This window comes from Leptodactylus fuscus, chromosome 4 (assembly GCF_031893055.1).
Source record: "Leptodactylus fuscus isolate aLepFus1 chromosome 4, aLepFus1.hap2, whole genome shotgun sequence".
NCBI classification, from domain to species: Eukaryota; Metazoa; Chordata; class Amphibia; order Anura; family Leptodactylidae; genus Leptodactylus; species Leptodactylus fuscus.
The window spans coordinates 129114982-129134509 of NC_134268.1; the positions used below are offsets into that span (position 1 = coordinate 129114982).

The following is a 19528-nucleotide window of genomic DNA, read 5'->3' on the forward strand; positions in this document are numbered from 1 at the left end:
TCTTCAACGTCGGTGTCGGTTGGGGGGGGGGCCCATGTCAAAAGTTCACCATGGGGCCCTGCCATTCCTAGTTACACCACTGCCCACATATGAAATTAACCGGTTAAGGACCGGGCCCAAAAGTATGTTAAAGACCAGGCCTTTTTTTTTTCAAAACTGACATGTGTCACTTTAAATGGCAATAACTTTGAGACGCTTTAACTTACACAAGTGATTTTGAGATTGTTTTTTTTCGTAACACATTATACTTCATTTTAGTGGTAAACACTAATCAATATTTTTGTATTTATTTATAAAAAAAAACTAGGAAATTTGAAAAAAATTGAAATTTTCAAAATGTGAAATTTTCTACTTTTCAGGCAGATAGTTATACCATCCAAATACATAAATAAATAAATATTATCTACCATATCTCTGCTTTATATTGGCATCATCTTTTGATTGTCTTTTAATTTATTTTGGACGTCACAAGGCTTACAAGTGTAACAGCGATTTTCCAGATTTACAAGAAAATTCCCCAAACCAATTTTTTAGGGACCACTTCAGTTCTGAAAGTAATTATAAACGCCTATATAATATAAACCCCCATAAATCACCCCATTTTCAAAACTGCACCCCTCAAATTATTCAAAACAGCATTTGGGATGTTTGTTAACCCTTTAAGCATTTCATAAGAATAAAAATAATATGGCAGTGAAATTTAGACATTTCATTTTTTTTCACTAATACATTCATTTAGACCTAAAATTAACACATTCAAAAAGGGTTAAAGGAGAAAATGCATCTGACTGTTTATTGTGTAATTTCTTCCGTGCACAGAAATACCCCACATGTGGGTGTAAACTGATATTTGGGCACACGGCAGTGCATGGAAGGGAAGGAGCGACACTGGGTGTTTGAACAGCAGATTTTGCTGGAATAATTTTCAGGCACCATGCCTCATTTGCAGAGACCCTAGAGTACCAAAACAATGGAAACACCCCAAAAGTGACCCCATTTTAGAATCCACACCCCTCACAGAATTCATCAAGGGGTATAGTCAGCATTTTGACCCTACAGTTGTTTCACAGATTTTATTAACATCGGGATGTGTACATTAAAAATTTATAAAATGTCACTTTATCTCCAAAGTTTTCATTTTCACAAGGGGTTAAAGGAGTAAAAGCCCCCCAAAGTTTGTTAAACAATTTCTCCTGAACACGGCAATACCCCATATGTGGCCATAGTATGCTGTATGAGTACATGGTGGGGCTCAGAATGGAAGGAGCACTATTTGGCTTTTGGATGGCAGATTTTGCTGGAATTATTTTTAGGTGCCATGTCGCATTAGCAGAGCCCCTAGAGTACCAATACAGTGGAAACCCCCTAAAAGTTACCCCATTTGGGAAACTACACCCCCCACAGAACATATAAAAGGGTAGAGTGAGCATTTTGACCCTACAGCTGTTTCACAGATTTTATTAACATTGGGCCATGAAAATGAAAAATTACTTTTTTTCCAATAAACTGTCAATTTAGCCCCAAATTTTTCATTTTCACAAGAGGATAAAGGAGAAAAAGCTCCCTAAAGTTCGTTACACAATTTCTCCTGAACACGGCAATACCCCATATGTGGCCATAATCTGCTGTATGGGAACATGGCAGGGCTCAGAATGGAAAGAGGGCTATTTGGCTTTTGAAGGGCAGATTTTGCTGGAATATTTTTCAGGTCCCATGTCGCATTTGCAGAGCCCCTAAAGTACCAATACAGTGGAAACCCCCTAAAAGTGACCCCATTTTGGAAACTACACCCCTCATAGAATTTATCTAGGGGTAGAGTGAGTATTTTGGCCTCACAGGTGTTTCACAGATTTTATTAACATTGGGACATGAAAATGAAAAATTACTTTTTTTCCCAATAAATCGTTCATTTAGCGCCATAGTTTTAATTTTGCAAATAGTTTAAGAATTAAAAGCCCCCACAGTTTGTTACACAATTTCTTCTGAACACGGCAATACCCCATATGTGGCCAAAATCTGCTGTATGGGTACATAGTGGGGCTCAGAATGGAAAGAGCGCTATTTGGATTTTGGAGGGCAGATGTTGCTGGAATAGTTTTCTCGTGCCATGTCGCATTTGCAGAGCCCCTAAAGTAACAATACAATGGAAACCCCTCAAAAGTGACCCCATTTTAGAAACTACACCTGTCAAGGAATGTATCAAGGGGTATTATCATTTTGAGCCTGTGGGGGAACAATGATATCTTTGGAAAAATTAAGTATAAAAAGGTGGGGGCTTATGCTGTTATATCTCCATCTCATCTCAGGGACGAGATGTCTCTTCCTCTGGGAACCAGTTAAAACTGGCCATGTGTTGTGTATTTGTTGAATACACAAAGAGAAAAAGAGTCAGGAAGAGAATGGGCATTGATAGGATTGTTGGACATAAAAGATCAAAGACGGGAAGCCCTAACACCTAAGGTGATAAGGAAATAGAATGGTAACACTAATTGTCTCCAAGGGGGGATATGAACACAGGAGGTCTATAGAAACACTGGAAGTTAGATCCAAGAAGTGACACAAAAGTCTTTGATGTGTAATTATCTTCTGAGCCTTGAGATACAGTGACTGTAGGGGGTTAGCTTCCTGATGGAATGTAATGCTTTAGCCAATGGATAGAGGCTACCATTCCACATCCAATCCTAGTATGTTATGTTATGTCATAAATCCAACCTGCTTGTGTCTGTATAAATATTGCCTTTTCTGTAACAATAAATCAGAACTCACTTAATACACTACACTGTGTGTGCGTATCCGTGACTTCTCCAAGCTTGCATATTTAAATTAGACCTACTTCAGCATACGTAAGGGGTCTTTGCCCTAACAGAAATTGGCGCCCAACGTGGGGCATCGATGATCGTTTGATGTGCAACCAATAGAATACCAACCCATCCATCAACCGACTAAGGAGACGGGCCAGGAGGACCTCAGATGAATAAAACAGCGCTGTAGGTAAGCCTTTGTTTTACCATATAAGTAATCTGAGTTCCCACGTGTCCCGGATCCTGTGTGTTGATGTGTGAGGTTAGTGCTGCATATTGTTTTATAACAATCGATACCATTTTTATATAGCTCGGAAGAACCAAAAACGTATGTTGTTGTAGCGGGGTGGGAATGTTATACGTCATTCTTTGTATACTGTCCATGCTGTCATTTGATTGATACATCCGTTATAAAGTGTATAAGGCGGTACATTAGAGATTAGTGCAGTCTCTATCCTTAATCAAAAAGTACTGAGTGATTGAAAAGTCCTTGTTTAAGAACACTAGCCTCCAGCCGTGCCTGGACGGTCAGGGTCGAATGAGACCCGAGTAGTAGCACTAAGGACTGAGTAGAATCCGCGCAAGTACGTGCAAAGATTCAGGTGTGTTTATGTAAAGGGACATAGACAGAAAGTTGAGTCTATGGAAACCGAATAAGGTTTTGTCCTGAGCACTACGCCAGAATTTTGCACATCAGAGATTAGTTCAGTGAAAACAGAGTGACTGTTTGGGAGTTCTCACTAAGAGAGGTTTGCGTGACCCTCGAGTAGTCAAGAGTGACCCTCTATTGTCTTAATTGCCCTAGAGGAGTGGGAAGCTCACAGCTGACTGGCCATCAGCTAGTATGGGGAAGGGATCCTCTAAGATATGGTACACCCCATATGAACTAATAGAGATGGGAGAAGGAAAAGAGGTTGCTGCCGAAGTAAAAACAATTTTTAAAAGAGCAGGTGTCCCCAAGACAGGACTGTTTGATAGTAGATTTTGGGACCAATGGAGATTAGATCATGCAGGACAGATACGGGAGCATAAGTTACAAAGAGGAATGTATGCTCTGATTGAAGGTAGTAACAGGGCAGAGAAGGGGGACTGGCCTCAGAAATCGGGTAATAAGAAGGTTGTACTATATGCTTTACCCTCCGCCGTGATTTTAAATCAAAAAGGACGGCAAAATCCACCCTCTGCACCCCCACCATATGGAGGTCCAGAGGGATGGACTTGTAGGGTTTGTAGTCAGCAAAATCTTTACTACAGAGAAACTTGTCTGGCGTGTGGAGCTCATCGCCCCCACGTACAACAAGTAAAAATGTTACAACCACCCGATGATGAGGCCCTTCCACCTTCACCAGAGCCAACACAACACTTGTACCCAGTGTTGACAAGGTCCCAGACAAGGAGAACCTTGGGTGTCCAGGACCCCCATGGAGAGACAGGGACTGAGATTGAAAATAATTCAAAAGAAGGGACATCCCGAACTCCGCAAAGAGGAGGGGGGGAGACAGGTAGTCAAAACATCACTACTACCACAGTTGAATGGCGACCCTGGACCCCCAGTGAACAATTGGCCCTTTGCCAACAGTTGCCAGACCCTCAGCTAGAGCCCAGTGCCTTTCTTAGAAAAATGAAAATGATCCAGATGAATTATAAAGCTAGCTGGAAGGATCTTATGGCCCTTCTACAGGTCAAATGTACTGAGGGACTGATGGGAACCATCAATCTTACTGCCCAGTTTGGTAGACATCAGCCTAGCAGTACAGAAACCACTGGGAGCGGGGACGAGTTCTTGGATAGATTACAATTATGGTGTGACAAACAAGCAGAAACCAGACGTACTGCTTTAACTACTTGTAGAAGGGAAAAGGGAGAGTCTATTGAAGCGTATTATGGCAGACTACTCACTAAGGTAGTAGACTCTGGGTGGGAGCAGGCCCCTGATGCTTTGAAAAATACCATGATTGCTGAAGCATTTATGCAAGGAATCGGACCAAATATGGCCGAAAAGATCAGAGGCTGCACCCCAGATTGGAGACGCACAAACCCAGATGACTTGTATGCTAAGGCTGTTGGGTTTGCTGTAGATGAGAGAGAAAGAAAGGCAGCCGCTCCAATAAAAAATTACACCAATTCTGGTGCCATAAACCCGGGAAATCCAAGTAATCAAGGCCGACAGGGCACCTGCCATATGCAACAAGGAAAGAGGGAAACTAGAAAGTGTTTTAATTGTGGAAAATCGGGACATCTGGTCAGGGATTGTTGGTCCCAAAAACGAAAGGATAATTGTAGAAAACCTGCCCCTACTCAGGGTCAGGACAACTCACAATGAAGGTCAGGCTCTCCAGCCCCAGTATCCCTCTTATCTTCAGCAGAAAGAGACCCTTCTGATTTTTCAGGAACACATAGCTTGCAGCCTGGTGATTGGGTGGTCGTGAAAAGGCATACCAGGAAGCCTCTTGAACCCAGATATGATGGTCCCTCCCAAGTATTGCTGACAACTGCCACTTCAGTCAAATTGGAAGGAAAATGTACCTGGATACACGCTTCCCATTGTAAAAAGGTTCCTGAACCACGGCAGGAATGAAGAGATGGACATTACTTGTTTTATGCTTTCTAAAAGGACTCACAATCAGTGGAGCCTGGAAATCTCTTCAGGGACCTAGAGAAGTTGACAATAAATTTGTCAGACATCATCTTATAATGGTAGAAGGGTTCAATAAGGCCCTCAAAAATTGTTGGATATGCACTCACCCATTTCCTCCTCCAGTCTACCGTTCATAGCTGTGCCTGTCCCCATGGAAGAACTGATCGACTGGTCTGGTTGTATGGATCACACCCACAATACGAAAGAATCAGTGTGGAAATTGTGGGCAAATGTTACTGTGGGGATACCAATAGTGGGATGGACAGATTACCCATGGTGGCAAGGTAACCTTACTGGGGATAATGAGAATATCCAATATGTGACGTATAATGGAGATAGATGGGTTACCCAAAAGAAATCCACTGTTAATCGGTTAGGAGAAATTCCCCAAGCCCGACTACAGATAAGTTTTGCTGATGATGGGAAAAAGAGAGGGGATTTTTGGACACCTTGGGTCATAGAAAGAACATTACACAACACCTCCTGGGAACATGCTCATCTATTCATAGAAGGGAATAATCACACATGTAAGGAGATACCCGGGAATATAGAATGTGTAAATGAGACAATTGAAGAAAGGTTTTATAGGAAAAAGAACCTCAACTTTGTTTGTGGAAATCGAGATTTTGGATATTGTGGGGCCCTGGGTAAACAACCATCTTGGTGTATGTTAAAAAATGTATCCAGCTTTGTGGATCTTGTGCACAAACTTATTACCCAACACTCAGCCTTCTTTGCTCTACCTCCTCAGATGTACTGGGCATGTGGCAACAATGCATACAAGTGGTTACCGGTGGGGGTAAAAGGTACATGTACAATAGTAAGACTTACTCCTGCCACCTTTATAGTTGATAGACTAAATGCAAAAGCCATACCTAAGCACACTCTGTACAAGAGAGCAGCTGACAACACCCCTAGGAGAAGTGGTAGACCCCACCTGGTCCAAATGAGTACAGGAAACAAAATAGTCAGTACAGTCCTTGTTTATCCAATGATAACGCAAACCTGGGATAAGCTAGTAGAAGCCACCGATTACTTAGATGATCAAATATGGGGTATATTAGGCGTACTTAACACCACCATAGCAGTACAAAACCAGCTGATCATAGTCACCAACCAACACACCCTGGTACTAGATTATGTTACTGCGGCCCAGGGTGGGATGTGTCAGGTGGTGGGACCTACCTGTTGCCATTATATCGATCCAGAAGGTAATATCAAAGGAAAACAAGAATTAGAGAATATATACAAATTAAGGGAAGAATATGAGAAGGAGGTGGGGAAAAATGAAGATAGCTGGTGGTCCGACACTTTTTCCTTTCTGAATCCTGTTAATTGGTTCAAGGGAATAGGTGGATGGATAACGGGGATATTACAAATCGTTGTACAAATTGCCATGGTCATATTGTTTATATATTGTTTTTTCAAGTTAATTTTGATATGTTTTAATAGATGTTATGATAAAGATAGATATAAGTGGTAGACATTTATAAAAAAAAAAAAAAAAAAAACATATCAGATGGGGAATCCAGCAGGGCTGGCATTTAGGGAACTAAGTGAACGTACTCATCTGATATGAAAAATAATAAATGTCTTAATGGGGGAATTGTGGGGGAACAATGATATCTTTGGAAAAATTAAGTATAAAAAGGTGGGGGCTTATGCTGTTATATCTCCATCTCATCTCAGGGACGAGATGTCTCTTCCTCTGGGAACCAGTTAAAACTGGCCATGTGTTGTGTATTTGTTGAATACACAAAGAGAAAAAGAGTCAGGAAGAGAATGGGCATTGATAGGATTGTTGGACATAAAAGATCAAAGACGGGAAGCCCTAACACCTAAGGTGATAAGGAAATAGAATGGTAACACTAATTGTCTCCAAGGGGGGATATGAACACAGGAGGTCTATAGAAACACTGGAAGTTAGATCCAAGAAGTGACACAAAAGTCTTTGATGTGTAATTATCTTCTGAGCCTTGAGATACAGTGACTGTAGGGGGTTAGCTTCCTGATGGAATGTAATGCTTTAGCCAATGGATAGAGGCTACCATTCCACATCCAATCCTAGTATGTTATGTTATGTCATAAATCCAACCTGCTTGTGTCTGTATAAATATTGCCTTTTCTGTAACAATAAATCAGAACTCACTTAATACACTACACTGTGTGTGCGTATCCGTGACTTCTCCAAGCTTGCATATTTAAATTAGACCTACTTCAGCATACGTAAGGGGTCTTTGCCCTAACAAGCCTAAAATGCTTCCCAAAAATTAATGTACAAAATGAAAATTGAAATTTTTAAAAATATGCCATTTCGGTGCCCAATACATTGCACCCACTTTGTGTTGTCAGAGACCTGCACTCCTAAAACTATTAAGGGGCCATCCCGGGGGTCAAAAAATTATATATGTGGGTGTAAACTGCTGCTTGGGCACACAGTAGGGCTCAGAAGGGAAGGACCACTGTGCGTTTTAGCTTTTGGGGTACAGATTTAGAGGGACCCTCTGGGCACCATGTTGTTTTTGCAGAGCCCTGGAGGTGCCAGTAAACTGGAATTCACCAAGAAGTGACCCCATTTTGTAGGGGCAATTTTAGGGTCTCTGCAAATGTGACATGGTGTCCAAAAACGAAGAATCTAAATCTGCACTCCAAAAGCACATATTGCTCCTTCATATCTGCGCCCTGCTGGGTACCCAAATAGCGGTGTATGCCGACATGTATGACACTGGTGTACCCCGGATAACGGACTTAATGCCATATGTGGGTAGAAATGGCTGTTTGGGCACAGAAGGGAAGGAGCGCTATTTTAGTTTTTGGAGCACAGTTTGGTTTTTGGACGTCATGCCACTTTTGCAAAGCCCCTGAATTGTCAATAAAGTGGAATCTGCAGACATGTCACCCTATTTTGGACACTACCCCACTGATGGGATTTATCAAGTGGTGTAGCGAGAATTTTTAACCCTTGAGTGTTGCATTTATTTAGTTTCCAGAAATGAAATCGCAACTGATAGAGAAGTTAAAAATGAAATTTTTCCAGAGATTCGCCATTTTAGTGCCCAATATGTTGTGCCCAACTTATGTCAGCAGAGATACACACTCCAAAATACACACTCCGGGCACAACAGCTTTTAGAGCGTTCATCTCTGATACAAGTCGGGCACAACATATTACGCACTGAAATGACGGCTTCCTGGAAAAATGGTCATTTTCACCTTTCACAATCAGCTTCGTATTCATTTATGGATAATAAGTTATAGCAACACTTGGGGGTTAAAAAATGCTCTCTGTACCCCTGAATAAATCCTTCAGGGGTGTAGTTTCCAAAATAAGGTCTCATATCAGGGGATTCCACTTTACTGGCGTTTCAGCTCTGCAAAAGTGTCATGGCATGCAAAAACCAAACCGTCTGTGCTCCAAAAACCCAATAACCCTTCTTCCCTTCTGTGTCCAGCTGTGCCCTAATATCAGTTTATACCCACATATGACATTACGTCCGTTATCCTGGGTACACCAGTGTCATACATGTGTCATACATGTGGCATAAACTGCAGTTTGGGCGCACAGCAGGGCGCAGAAGGGAAGGAGCGCGATGCAGCTTTTGGAGCACAGATTTGGATGTTTGGTATCTGAACGCCATGTCATGTTTGTAGAGCCTGTAAGGTACCAGAAAAGTGGATTCTCCAAAGGAGTGACCTAATTTTGAAAACTGCACCCCTCAAAGAATTTCTCAGGGGGTGTAGTGAGTATTAGTATCCCAGACGTGACTGCACAGCGGATGGCGAAGAGGGAATATATAAGCTGTGCGGAGAACATTGCAAACACCAAATTCCCTACTATGTCCCAGTAGCTCCTATGATTGGGGGAGTTGCTCTGGGGGTCACTTTGGGGGTCACTTCTGGTGTCTTTTCCCTTCTAAGCTGTAAATCTGGGGTGTCCCCTGATATTCGCTCGCACAGTTTATATATTCCCTTCCTGCCGCAGCCAGTCGTGTTCTAATGATTTGGCGATTTTTGCGGGTTTTTGTCTTCACATTGCTAGATGCTATATTTTCTTTATTCTTCTGGTGACGTGGCCATATAAGGGCTTGTTGTTTGCGGCATGAGATGCATTTTGTAATGACACCATCTTTGGGTGCCTACAACTTACTGAATACATTTTATTAACTCTTTCTTGCTGGATTTAAAAAAAAAAAAAAAAAACAATTCCGGTATTGCGTTTTACATTTTAAATTTTTTGCCATGCAGCGTACAGTATAAGCAACATGTAGCCTTTATTCTGCGGGTCGGTACGGTTACGGCGATACCTCATTTATGTTATTTTTTTATGCGATACTAATTCTGCAGAACAAAAACACATTTGGGGACATAAATCAATGTTTTTTGCATCGCCATATTCTGAGAGGCGTAAAATTTTTATTTTTCGGTTGACAGTGTTGGTTGAGGGCTTATTTTTTGCGGGACAATGTGCGCTTTTTATTGGCACTGTTGTGGGGTGCATATGACTTTTTGATCACTTTTTATAGCATATTTTGTAGCATGAGATGGCAAAAAAATCATTACTTCCAGCGAGTTTTTTCCGTTTTTTTTTCCCCGACGTTCATTGTGTACATTAAATATTATTTCAGTTTTATTGTACAGGTTGTTACGGACGCAGCGATACCAAATATGTATTGCTTTTTTTTATTTTAGTGCTTTTTTTTATATAATTCATTTTGTATAGAAAAAAAGGGATTTTTGGTCTTTATAACTTTATTACTTTTTTTTCATACACTTTATTTTTTTTTTTTTTACTTTTTTTTAACTTTTTCATCTGTCCCTTTAGGACACTTGAATCAGTTGATGCTTTGATGAAAGCATCAACTGATTCTGCACAATAGCAGACAGGACACGAGCAGGACATGAGCCTGCTCGTGTCCTGTAAGCTACAGAGGAAGTGAGCTGCATTGCTCACTTCCTCCATCGCCTGGCAGGATCAGCAGGTATGTGGGGGCTCCGGTAGTCTGGGGTCACTGGCCAGACCCCAGACTACCTTTTACTGACATCGGCACCCCCCGATCTCGCCGCGGGGGGTGCCGATCACCTTCAATTGTCGGCGGATCCCTTTCGATCGCGCCGTGATGTTTCACGGCGCGATCGAAAGGGTTAACACGTCGGACTCAGTTCCGACTGGACGTTATGGAGGAAGGGGTTAGGTGATACTAACACCTAACCCCTGCCCCCCCCCCCGCACCCCTCCCCCCGCCAGGAAGGTACCTAAAGGCCGGACGTATTTCGGCAATAGTCCGGTCTTTAGGTACCAGCACATGAGGCCGTAAATTTACGTACGGCGGTCCTCATGTGGTTAAGTATGTTATCCTGGATACAACAGTGTCATACATGTTGGCATAAACTGCTGGGCACAAGCAGGGCACAGATGTAGAGGAGTATTATGTGGCTTTTGGAGCAAAGATTTAGATGTTTGGTATTTGGACGCCATGTCATGTTTGCCGAGCTTCTAAGATACCAGGAAAGTGGAATACCCTAGAACCATGACGGCAAACCTATGGCATGTGTGCCAGAGAGGGCATGCAGAGCCCTCTCTGCTGGTGCGCACCGTCGTCTGGATTGTTCACTAATGTGGAATCCAGTATAGGACTCCCTGTTAGTGAGCGATCCCTTCGTTAGTGAGTGACCGTGGCTTACACTGACTGCAGAGTGTGACCTCTGCCCTGACACAGGCGCAATGACATAAGTAATTAGCGCCTGCAGTCAGAAGGAGGAGGACGCCCGGTGACACTTCACTGGACTTCAGGTAAGTGTAATTTGTGTACATACTATGAGTGGTGTGTGTGTGTTGGGGGGGGGGCTAATGTCGAGCATTTGATACTGTGTAGGGAGGGGGGCTACTGTGAATCATTTAATACTGTGTGCAGAGGGGGCTATTATGGAGCATTTAATACTGTGTGTGAGGGGGCTACTGTGGAGCATATAATACTGTGGGGGGGCAAAGTAGAGCATATAGTACTGTGTGGGGGTGACTGTGGGGCATATAGTACTGTGTGGCGGAAACTGCGGGGCAGATTGTACTGTCTAGGGGCCACTGTGGAGTGCATAGTACTGTCTGGGGTCCCTTCACTATTTATATCACACAGTATCACACAGTTTTATAGCAGACGAGATATTAGTACAGGTTGTAATAACATTGTCCGGTCACCATAAAACAGATCCTGTGCTATGTAAGAAGTGAACATTAATTGTTCAAAAGTACCAAATGCAGAGAACTTTGCCTTTCAGTACAAGCTCTGTAAAACCCATTCACATGACTGTAATTTGTGGGTCCGTATCTGTCTGCAATTGTGGATCCACAGAGTATTAAGGTTAAAATGCTGCGTTGGCACTATGCAATAATTTAGTGGGTTTAAGGTTGCAGTTTGGGCACTTGGTCTCTAGAATGTTTGCCATCACTGCCTTAGATGTTGACCCCATTTTGAAAACAACACCCTTCATAGCATTTATCAAGGGGTGTAGTGAGCATTAGTTACCCAGTTGTGAATGTCTAGCGGATGGTGAAAATGGTGGCGATTTTGGTTGTTTTTGTCTTCATATTGTACATGCTATATACATTTGTATTTTGTCTGGTGATGTAGCCGTATGAAGCTACATTACCAGGTTATATAATTTTTTTCTTTGTTGGAGTTAAAAAAAATTGTAAAAAATTACCACTATGCCAAAGTTAGACTGGGATCCCATATTGCAAAGATGCTGCATTTTCACACTACCTACAAAGTAGATAGCATTCTGGGCAATTCCATCCAACATTGCAGAAAAAAATCTGCAGCGGAAATGCTGGTATTTTCCGTATAGGTATAATAGAAGCAGAATTTCAGTGAAAAATGCTAGGGAAGAAACCGCAATGTGTTTCCACCATGGTCTTTTCCAAAGTGTTTTTCAGCTGCAGTTCACTATGTGGGCTTTAGCCTGACATATTTCTTTTGCCTTCTTTTGAGAGACGCAGTATTTTTATTTTTCGGTTGATAGAGATTTTTTGTGGGATGAGATACACTTTTTATTGGAACTGTTTTGGGGAACATATTGCTTTTTGATCACTTTTTATAGCATATTTTTATGGAAAAGATGGTGAAAAAAATAATTATTTCTACCATTTTTTTCAAGGACATTCACCTTGCAGATTAAATAGTGTTTCACTTTTATTGTACAGGTTGCTATGGAGGCAGAGCTATCAAATTTGTATTGTTTTTATTAGTTTTTAGTTATTGTTTATTTAATTAATTTTGTATAGCAAAGGGGCAAATTTTTTTTAAACACACTTTATTTTTTACATTTTTTTTTTACATTTTTTGATGCCTCAATAGGAGACCTGAACCAACGAAGCTCTGATCGCTTGTTAAGTAGTATACACTGCAAAGTGTATTGCAGTCTATACAGGAAGTCAGCCTACGCAGATGCATAGACTGATTTCCTCTCATTGTTTCAGTAGCAATCACTTATGTGGGCTCCTGGCAACCCAGGGTCATGGTCAGACCCCTGGCTATTTAAAATATGTATCAACACATCCCAAACTATCCATGGGGGAGGGGTGTGTGATGGGGACATATTTGTAGAAGAGCCCCTTAAAGCCCCCAATTTGGAGCGGTATGTTAGCTGTCAGTTACAACTCACACCCACACCGAAGCCACTCACCCCGTGAATGGATCTCTGTCATGAGATTTTTAGGGTCAGGGGACACTCGTCCACATCAGGGAGAGTGTGTGCCTACATAGGCAGTACGGAGACTTACAAGTCATTCCTGCTCCGCTAGGGATTATGGGTAAAAAATATGCAAATCTATTCTCCTGGAAGGAATTAGGAGAACAGAGTGCACTCTGTACACCACCCTATAGAGGGCAGCATCCTTAACATCATGAACGACTCAGTTATAAAGTCTTTTAATCATGATGTGGATTTAATTGCATTTGGCAGAGTGAGAGACTATAGACCAGGGTCACGGGACACTCGTCCACATCAGGGAGAGTGTGTGCCTACATAGGCAGTACGGAGACTTACAAGTTATTCCTGCTCCGCTAGATTTTTAGTCAAAAGTGGTGTTAAGAAGTTGCACACCATGCTAAAAAAAAGTGGTGCAGATTCTTAGGAATTTTAGCTATTTATTTTAAATTTCTGAAACTTCCCTGAAAAAGGCATTTATTGTCCGTTACGTCTGCTTAGAGAGTGCAGTAAGGAGTGGATAATTTTCGGTAGATGAAATTAAAAGGACAAATGTTGATATTCTAATAAAAGCCTCATCTGTATTAATCAATACAAAGGAACTGTCATTAAATCCTTGCCATCTGCTGATTCTGTCCCATGTTACACAGCAAAGCTGACAAGTGAGCTACAGAAAACAGGAAATGCTGGTCTAATATGTCTGCTTTTGTGACTGAAAGATGCACATAAAAAGCATGAATGCCTTGATTTGTAGGTTGTTTTAAGCCAATATTAAGAGACAAATATTATTGGTTATATAATGGAAAGTTATACAATTTTCCAATATACTTTCTGTATCAGTTGATCACATGACCATGGACTTATTTTTATCCACTAGAAGTAAGCAGAATGACTGAGAGCAATCAGAGATCTGGAGAACCATGAGTAATTGATACTGAGAGTATTTTAAAAATTAGTGTCCTCAGTTATAATTTTATCATATAAACCACCAAAGCCTAGAACACTGATGCACATAGAATTGTAAAATAAGACACCAACATTAAGGACAATGATTAAATTCTAAAACCTTGTTTTATTCCATATAGGCAAACCTGTTTTATGCTGAAGAAATCTTAATAAATCAGACTTAGGTACCTAATAATGTACTAATACATAATGTGGATGAAATATCTATGTATCACACTCTTTAAGTGAAACGAAACTTTGTGATTTGCGTAGTAGAACATCTTCTTTAAGTCTCATTACATAGGAAAGTAAAGTGATTTCCATTTCTGAGATGTGATTAAACTCAAATTTACGCCTTGGTTAAGGTTTAGCTTTTCTTTGAAGGAAAAAATAGACCTCAGAAGCAGGCAGCCTTGTGCTATGGCACTCTGTGAGACCATTAAATTTAATCCTTCCTTCAAACTCACTCCAGGGGTGATTTCAATTAAATTTGTTCAAAATTTATCAGTTTCCTGCATGTAGGCATAAATGATTCAAGGCCACTTACATATTCACTGAGTGAAATGCATTGAAAGGGACGTACAATTGTTATAACTTTCCACAGTTCCCTCATAAATTCACTTAATGGGAGCTTTCATGATTTGAATGCTTGCCCTCCTCATATTATGCCCTTTTTTTCATATGCAAGATTTCATATATTATTTAAATTTTAGGTACTGTCCTCCTAAACTACTTTCATTTGCACCCTAACAAAAACAAGTTATCAGATGCAATAAAAAGATGCTCAGGTGGTTATTAGGCAGAAAAAAATTATTTCCACAGGCAAAGATGGATAGTGAACTTATATACTTGCTTTTCGCAGTTAAGATAGAAGCATCTTTGTATTGTGATTCACGGTTAAAGAATGTTCAAAATCAACTTAAGAATTAATAGTTTGCAATATGTTGCAAAACTTATACAGAAAAGTATGTCAACATTGTTCACTGATTCTAGATATTAGAGATGAGTAGAGATGAGCGAACACCGTTCGATCAAATAGGTATTCGATCGAATATCAGGCCGTTCGAGGTATTTGTTTCCAATCGAATACCATGCGGCATACGCAGTAAAAATTTGTATCCCCTCCCACCTTCCCTGGCGCATTTTTTTGCACCAATAACTGAGCAAGGGAGGTGGGACAGGAACTACGACAACGTAGGCATTGAAAAAAAATTGAAAAAACCCATTGGCTGCCAAAAACATGTGACCTCTGATTTATAAGAAAAGCCAGCACCATCTTCGAATCATTTTCCGGCTTTCAGACATAGAGACAGACATGTTGCTGAGGGCTAAATAGGGATTAGCTTCAGATAGGAAGAGAAACTCAAGAAGAACAACAACAGCTCTTTTCAGAGCTATATACTGCAGGGAGAGGAGTCAAGATTTCAACGGGGTGTCTCCCCAAATCAGGGATACGGAGCAATTCAGTCCAGTGATATACGCTCAACCCAGCTTTGCAGGCAGTGTGTCACCCCAAAACAGGGATACAGAGCAATTCAGTGCTTTTCAAGCAGTGTGTAACTTCAAAACAGGGATAAAGAAAAATTCAGTTCAGCTATATACGCTCAACCCAGCTTTTCAGGCAGTGTGTCACCCCAAAACAGGGATACAGAGCAATTCAGTGCTTTTCAGGCAGTGTGTAACCCCAAAACAGGGATAACAGTCCAGCTATATACGCTCAACCCGGGATTGCAAGCAGTGTCCCCCCAAACACCTAACATGGATACAGAGCAATTCAGTCCAGCCAGATATGCTCAACCCAGCTTTTCAGGCAGTGCGTAACCCCAAAACAGGGATACAGAGCAATTACGTCTGGCTATGTATGCTCAATCCAGATATCCAGAGTGTGTACACCCAAAACCTAGGTGGGAGACACCAAAATTCAGTCAGACTATGTACGCTGAATCCAATTTTTAAGGGTCTACCCCACAAAGCTAAGTGGGAGACACATCAATTCAATGAGGGTATATCAGCTCAATCCAATTTTTAGGGGTCTACCCCCCCAAAAGCTAAGTGTGATACACAGCAATTCAGTCAAGCTATATAAGCTTAATTCAATTTTTGGTCAATCAATATCTGCTCCAGGTTTCGGCCATTATCACATACGCAAACATGCCTGGGCCCAGGTGCAGCGGGCAAAACCATATTGCCATATCATCCAGGATGGCATCACTCACCTAAGAGGCAGTGTGCTGTCTGTCCCCCAAGCTGATGAGCTTCAGCTTGGTCTGCTGACATCTCCCCACACTAATGTTACAGCATTTCCAGCTCGTAGCTGAGGTGGAGGTTGCAATGCAGGAGTAGGCTTTCAGAGAACCCCTGCCATGAACTTTGGGCTGGGAGAGGAGATAGTCCACGCCAGTTTTCCCCCCGAACTTCACTACATTCACCCGGCCTGTCATTAAAGAGAAGCAGCATCCCTGACCGCAGGCGCTTGTCAATGCGTCAGTGGTCAAGTGGACCTTGCAGCAAAGTGCGGAACTCGGCCCGACTGATGTTATGGGACACATGCAGCACACCAAGAGAAGTAGTAACAGCTAGGCCCAGCATAGGGAGGTGCCCCAGCTGCCATCTGTTAACGGAAGGCCTGAGTATCCAGAAGCATAAACGCCAACATCTCCAGGGCCAGCAGTTTTTAGATAAGGCCATTGAAGACTTGTGCATGTGGGTGGCTTGCGCTGTACTTCTGCTTGCAATGAAATGCCTGGGAGATGGGGAGTGGCTGGTAAGAGGCGCATGATGGTGCAGGCAAAAAGGCCAGATGAGGGTGAACTCCCCTAAGTGTCAGAGACAGATGTGCAGGTGTCCAGGCTGGTGGACTGGTCTGCAGCACCAGCACTGTAAACAGTGGAAAAGGCAGTATTGACAATGCCGGGAGACGATTGTCCTGTGTTTGCTCTCTCCCACTGAGCCCAGGGCTTGCTTTCCAAATGACAGTGCACACAAAAGGTGGTAAGGTTGCTCTTTTCAGAGCCCCTACTCAGTTTAGACTTGCAAATTGTGCAAACCGCACTAAATTTGTCATGTAACTGACATGTAAATGATGGGTCTATCCATTGGCTGTTCATTTTGATGAAAGTCAGCCGGTCAGCACTGTCAGCTGCGCTTATCCGTGATGATGCCACCGGCTGCGCTGAAGACCCTTTCCGATAGCACACTGGCAGCAGGGCAGGAAAGGACCTCCAAGGCGTACAGCGCAAGTTCCAGCCACAAAACCAAGTTGGAGACTCAATAAGTGTAGGGCGCAGAGGGATCGGAGAGGACAGGCCTGGGGTCGGCCAGGTACTCCCGCAACATGCGCCTATACTTGTCCCTCCTGGTGACTCTAGGCCCCTCAGTGGTGGTAGTTTGGCCAGGGCATGCCATTTACATGTCCCAGACCTTGGAGAGCGTGCCCCTGGTGGGTGTGGACCAGATGGAAGTTGTTAGCTTGCTTGAAGAATAAGTCTGCCAACATGGGCGAGTTTTGCACGAGTGGCTAGTACACAGAAAATCTTTGGCCTTTCTGCTTCTGGACATGCCTCTGCCTCTAGCCACCTTTTTTGCTGCTGCGCTTGCCTCCACATGTACACTGCTTTCATCCCTAGACATCACCCCTGTCCATGCCTCTGCCTCTAGCTACCTTTTTTCCTGCTTAGCTTGCCTCCACATCTACACTGCTTTCCCTGCTAGACATCACCCTTGTCCATGTTAAGTTGGTGCCCTCGTCGTCCACCAACTCCTCTTCCAATAGCTCACTCTCCCCTTACTGCAAACCGCACATAACCACAGCTTGTCCTGATGACAACTGTGTCTTGTCATCATCACTGAGGCCCAGAAAAGTTGGTTGCAGGTCCACAACGACAAAATTGGTAGGAAAAGGCGAATGCTCCAGTATCTGGGCATCAAGACACACAAAGTCATCTGGTAACTCCTGCGATTCTGGAAGTGGTTCAACAGAGGGAGAGACAGTAAAAGGACCCAAAAATAGATCCTGGGAGGGGGCGAGGGTGGGATGACTCTGTTGGGAAGATTGGGCATGTTGGGAGGAAGGAGGGGAAGACTCTTGGGTATGAACACGACTGCAGGTAGTGGCTGACTGGCTAGTGGAAAAGCAGCTGCAAGTATTATCCGCTAGCCATTGTAACACCTGTTCCTGGTGCTCAGGCCTGGTCTGCGTTGTACCCTGCACCCTGCTTAACACAGCTGTCATATCAGGAATGGTGATGAGCGCATGCTAATGTTTCTTGTCCAGTGGAAAGGATGGTATAGCATTTCACATAAGTCTGTCATCCATGGAAACTCATGGTGCAGAAACTGATGGAGAGGACTTTGATGAACCCTTGGGTTTTGGAGATGGAACTCCATTAAAGGTCTGCTCACACACCCTGCTCAACATATGGTATCTAGGGTTTCAGTGTGTGGTAACCTCGCACAACAGCTAGTGCTTCGGGCAGATATAGGCATTGCTGGAGTGTATTGAGGCTAACAGCAGCTACTGTAGACTTGCCAAAGTGGGTGCACAAGCGCCACACTTTAACCAGTAGCTCGTGTAAATTGGGGTACGTTCTTAGAAACCATTGCACCAATAAGTTGAAAACGTGGGCCAGGCATGAACCATGTTGGAGGCTGGCAAGCTCCAGAGCCGCTACCAGGTTCCGTCCATTATCACACACGACAAAAATGCCTGGCCCCAGGTGCAGCGGGGAAAAAACATTGCCATATCATCCAGGATGGCATCCCTCACCTCGGAGGCAGTGTGCTGTCTGTCCCCCAAGCTGATGAGCTTCAGCACAGCCTGCTGACGTCTCCCCACGCCAGTGTTACAGTGTTTCCAGCTCTTAGCTGGGGTCGATTTAACGGCAGAGGAGGAGGAGAGTGGTGTTTAAGCACTCCTGCCAGGAATATTGGGCGGGGAGACAAGGCAGGCTGCCACAGTTTGCAACCCGGTCCCAGCCTCAATTACATTCAGCCAGTGTGCCATGATTGAGATGTAGCATCCCTGGTCGCATACACTTGTCCACGCGTCGGTGGTCAAATGGAACTTTGTGCAAAGCGCAAAACTTAGGGCCCGCCTGATGTTACGGGACAAGTGCTGGTGCAAGGCTCAACTCACCCTAAGGGCTAAAAACACTGCTGGTGAATTTTGTTCAGTTCCAAAGGACTCTGTTTTTAGATTTGGCTCAGTCGCAGCTCCAGAACATGCCTTTGAAGGCAAGGTTTCCTTTAGTGGCTCCATCTCAGCAGGATGGTGATGGTGAAGCTTGGTTAAATCTGGTGTCGGAAGGGAAAGTGGTTTCTGATCTACATCTAAAGTACTGGAGCATGTTGTTTAGACTATTAACACCTGATCTGAACCCTGTAGAGGTAATGTAGAGTCCAATAATAGAAGACCATTACAGGTAGTAGTGGTTGCAACCAAT

The 19528-nt window shown here is 42.9% G+C and overlaps 1 long non-coding RNA gene and 1 pseudogene across 2 annotated transcripts in view; both read left to right on the forward strand.

Moving 5' to 3' along the window:
* Positions 1–19528, forward strand: part of LOC142200592 (uncharacterized) — a 973077-nt gene that overhangs the window by 896685 nt on the left and 56864 nt on the right. The gene's annotated exons all lie outside the window — the stretch shown is intronic.
* LOC142201088 (uncharacterized) lies at positions 5376–6922 on the forward strand (annotated as a pseudogene).